This window comes from Triticum aestivum, chromosome 3D (genome assembly GCF_018294505.1).
Source record: "Triticum aestivum cultivar Chinese Spring chromosome 3D, IWGSC CS RefSeq v2.1, whole genome shotgun sequence".
NCBI classification, from domain to species: domain Eukaryota; kingdom Viridiplantae; phylum Streptophyta; class Magnoliopsida; order Poales; family Poaceae; genus Triticum; species Triticum aestivum.
In genome coordinates, this window is record NC_057802.1 from 558,819,778 (window position 1) to 558,824,877 (window position 5,100).

Here is a 5,100-nt window from a genome sequence, read left to right on the forward strand (position 1 = left end):
TAGACCTTTTCAAATTCATGAACTTATTCCAAACTCTTGGACTCTTTTTTATTTATTTTTGAACTTTTTTTTTAAAGTCAATGTTCAACGGTGCCATTAGTGAACATCCGAACTGTCAACTAGGAACCGAGTGAACAAGGGAACAAGTGAACCAAGAGACCTGCTCGCCCGTCTATTGGGCCGACCTACGATCGGGCGGCGGGCGAACGCTCCTTCAATAACTGGTGCTGAACGCAATAGGAAGGCCCATCTAAGGAAGTTTAGCGCAGAAGCTCAACCTGGTTTTGGGAAGCTTCTAGATGGTTTCTTTTTCTTTTTATCATCTTGGTTTCCTGGACCGTTATTTTTTCATTTTTTTTCTTTTCATGCTCAAATGCGCGGCCTTTTTTCAAATTCGTCAACTCTATCTCAATTTTGTGGTTTTTTTAAATTATCAAACTTTTTACAAATTTTGTGACCTATTTTTTGAATTTCATGAAAAAAAATCAAATCCGCGAGCTCTTAGTTATGAACGTTTTTCAGTTTCATGGTTTTTTTTACAATTTTATGAAGATTTTTCAAATTCATGAACTTTTTCATTTTTGTACATTTTTTCTCAAATTCCTAAACTTTTTAGAAACTCGGAAACTTTTTCTAAATTTGGCGATTTATTTTTTAAAGTCAATGTTTAACCATGCCACTACTGAACGTTCGACCGGTCAAATAGAAACCGAGCAAACGAGGGGACGAGTGAACCAGGGAAACCGAGCAAGCTGTCACCCCGTTTATGGGGCCGACCCACGAGAAAGGTGCCAATTAGGAGCACTCATGGCCTTCATTGTCCTTCACCTAGACTTATCGCAAAAATTGGGCCAAGTACTTGTTTTATCGCTCTTCCTAGAGATTTCTTGGGTTAGCATTTCGAGGTAGGAGCCCCAAAACTTTTTTTCCTTTTTTATGAGAGGACCCCAAAAACTATTGATAGGCGGAGAGGCTCGCCCAGCTGCACTCCTCGCCCCAACCAGCTGGAAAAAAGATTCGAGACTTGCACCAGCTAGGTCTCCTAGGATGGGATGTGGTCCACGGCTTCTCCCGTCATACACTTCTTTGCACCAATGCCAAGTTTGTGCCTAGAAGATAGTCGCAACAAAGAATTCGGGTAACTAGGGGCATCTCTGGCCGACCCCTTATCCATTAGAGGAGTAAAGGGCTGAGTATCTTTAGAGGAGTGAAATTACTCCTGTAAAGGTGGGTGACCCTTGCCGATCCCCTACATTTGGAGTAGTAATTTTTATCTCAACTTTTTTAGCATAGCCGACTTGAACTTCAAACAATTCCACATTATATCATCAAATCATTCCCATATTTTGAAATAAACATGCATAACATATAAACCGTTAATAAGCATATGGTTTCATGGATTGAGATATTCAAATTTAAACATGCATAGGTCATCGAAAAGGAATCACGTCGAAAAAGGTTGATCTAAAATCAGCACAACATAGCATATTTTATGTTGCCGATCGATCCCAACCAAAGACATGCACGACCATCCTTGCAAAAGAAATTACCGCCAACATCACCACCCCCACACACACGGTCACTACCATCATCATCACCACCACCACCACCATCCATACGGCCACCACCATCACCACCACCACCGTACACACGGCCACCGCCACCACGACAATTCCGAAGAAACACCTCCGTTTGGGTTAAGATTTCCCGATGAGTGAGCTCCCAAAATTTCTTTACGGTATCATCAATTGTGGTTGGGTTCATGAACATGATAAAACGGTCTTCGGCTTTATTTGCATTCTGAACTCAGTGGTATCGAAACCTTGCTCCTCGTGAACATACTCGACAGGGTCCTTGGACTCGCACTCGTCTCCCGGTACTACCCACAAGAAAGAGCAAGCATACATGTGACGCCCCCGATTCAATCGTACACTAATCATACACGCAAACGTGTATGATCAAGATCAGGGACTCACGGGAAGATATCACAACACAACTCTAAAAATAAAATAAGTCATACAAGCATCATAATACAAGCAAGGGGCCTCGAGGGCTCGAATACAAGTGCTCGATCATAGACGAGTCAGCAGAAGCAACAATATCTGAGTACAGACATTAGTAAACAAGTTTGCCTTAAGAAGGCTAGCACAAACTGAGATACAGATCGAAAGAGGCGCAGGCCTCCTGCCTGGGATCCTCCTAAACTACTCCTGGTTGTCGTCAGCGGGCTGCACGTAGTAGTAGACACCTCCGGTGTAGTAGGAGTCATCGTCGACGGTGGCGTCTGGCTCCTGGGCTCCAGCATCTGGTTGTGACAACCAGGTAGAATGGAGAGGGGGGAAAAGAGGGAGAAAAGCAACCGTGAGTACTCATCCAAGGTACTCGCAAGCAAGGATCTACACTACATATGCAGGGGTATATGGGTAAAGGGCCATATAGGTGGACTGAACTGCAGAATGCCAGAATAAGTGGGGGATAGCTAATCCTGTCGAAGACTACGCTTCTGTCTACCTCCATCTTGCAGCATGTAGGAGAGAGTAGATGGTAAGTTCACCAAGTAGCATCGCATAGCATAATCCTACCCGGCGATCCCCTCCTCGTCGCCCTGTTAGAGAGCGATCACCGGGTTATATCCGGTTCTAGTTGTCATAAAGTCAAGGTACAACTCCGGGTCGTCCTTTTACCGAGGGACACGGCTATTCGAATAGATAAACTTCCCTGCAGGGGTGCACCACATAACCCAACGCGCTTTATCCCATTTAGCCGGACACACTTTCCTGGGTCATGCCCGGCCTCGGAAGATCAACACGTCGCAGCCCTACCTAGGCACAACAGAGAGGTCAGCACGCCGGTCTAATCCTAAGCGCGCATGGGTCTGGGCCCATCGCCCATTGCACACCTGCACGTTGCGTGGGCGGCCGGAAGTAGACCTCGCGACCTCCATTACAAAGGAAGTCACGTTACGCGGTCCAATCTGGCGCGCGCCGCTCAGTCGCTGACGCCACGAAGGCTTCGGCTGATACCACGACGTCGAGTGCCCATATCTTTCCCACGTAGTTGGTTAGTGTGTATAGACCAAATGGCCAGACTCAGATCAAATACCAAGATCTCGTTAAGTGTGTTAATTGATGTAACCACGGACACCGACCAGGGCCTGGCCCACCTCTCTCCTAGGCGGTCTCAACCTGCCCTGTCGCTAAGCAAAGATCCACCCAAAGGGCCGTCGGGACAAAGGTCCTTTCAGCCCCCAATCCGTGAATCACTCGCGGGTGCTCCATGAGGCGACCCGACTTTAGTCACTACATGTATCATGCATAAAGTATATAGTATAAACCCATGATCACCTCCCAAGTGATCACCGCCCGATATTATAGCACAGCAGACGAACAAGAATGTAGGGCCATAGATGGAATACTAGCATCCTATACTAAGCATGTAGGATTGCAGGTAAAGGTAACAACAGTAGTAGCCAGGACATGCTATGTATCAGGATAGGATTAACGAAAAGCAGTAACATGCTACACTACTCTAATGCAAGCAGTATAGAGAAGAATAGGCAATATCTGGTGATCAAGGGGGGGCTTGCCTGGTTGCTCTAGCAAGAAGGAGGGGTCGTCAACAGCGTAGTCGGTCGGGGCACCAGCAGCGGCGTCAGTCTCGTAGTCTACCGGAGAGAAGAGGGGGAAGAAACAATGAATACAATGCAAATAGAAGCATGACGGTGAATGACATGACAATGCACGGTGCTAGGTGTGCCCTAACGCGGTAGGAGGTGATACCGGTGAAGGGGGAAACATCCGGGAAAGTATCCCAGGTGTTTCGCGTTTTCGGACAGATGAACCGCAGGGGGAAAATTGCGAGTTTGCTATTCTAGGGATGTGTGGTGGACGAACGGGCTGTGTATCCGGATTCGTCTCGTCGTTCTGTGTAACTTTCATGTACAAAGTATTTTCATCCGAGTTACGGTTTATTTTCTATGATTTATCAGAGTTTTATGCATTTTTGAAATTTATTCTATTATCTAAATCGAACATTATCCAGAACAGGGCAAGGTGATGTCAGCATGACATCACCACGACGTCAGCAGGTCAAACCCAGCTGACCTGAGTCAAAGTTGGACTGTGGGTCCCGTGGGACCCACCTGTCATGGACTAACATGTTAATTAGGTTTTAATTAAGCAGGATTAATTGATTAGGTTAATTAAACACAGTTAATTGTGTTAATTAATTTAGTTAATTAATACTTGTATTTATTATTATTTTTAATTATTTTTAATATCTTTTTTTAATGTTCTAGGGGTTGGACCCCACATGTGTGTGGCCCAGGGCCTTAACGGGCACATGGGAAGTGGGCGCTGGGCGCTGCGATACGGGCGATGCTGGGCGTCGGGCACCAGCCCGGCAGGGCACTCGCCCAGGCCATCCGCGGCGCAGTGGGGTGCCGGTGGGTGTGGCTGCGGCTGCCGGAGCAGTAGCAGCAAGGGAGCGGCGCGAAGGGGAGTGGCCCGGCGGAGGGGAACGGGATGCGGCAGAGCAGAGGCGAGCGAGGTCAGGGCGGGGTCGGCTGGCGAAGGCGGGCTCGAGCAGTTGGTAGCAGCGGCAAAAGGGGGGCGCCGGCGGCAGCTAAAGCAGCAGCGGGGGAGGTGCGCGCCGACGGGCGCAGGAGCGAGGCGAGGAGGGCCGCGGGTGCAAGCACAGGGTGCGGTCGGCAGGGGGCTGCGGGCGCCGTTTCAAGGGGCGCGACGAGCTGCGGGCGGTTGCCGCATGGTTGAGCGTGAGCGCGGTGACCGTAGGGAGGGAAGATGGGGTCGGACGGGGAGGTCCTCACCGGCCCTGTAGTTGTGCAACGGTATGCTCGATGGAGGGGCCGAAGATGCGTTTCCGGCGACGTGCGATGGATGGCGACGTCGGGGGCCCTTTCCAGTCCAGAACGGTGAGGAGGGTGAGGACGACGGCGAGCGACGGGCGGGGCGGCGCAGGTGATGCGTCGAGGAGGCGGGGTCCTGATGTGGATCGAGGGGGCGAAGGAGTGAGGCGATGGCGTCTGGGGCCCGCTGCCTCGACCTAGATCCGATCGGGGGGGAAGAGGAGCGAGGGGTT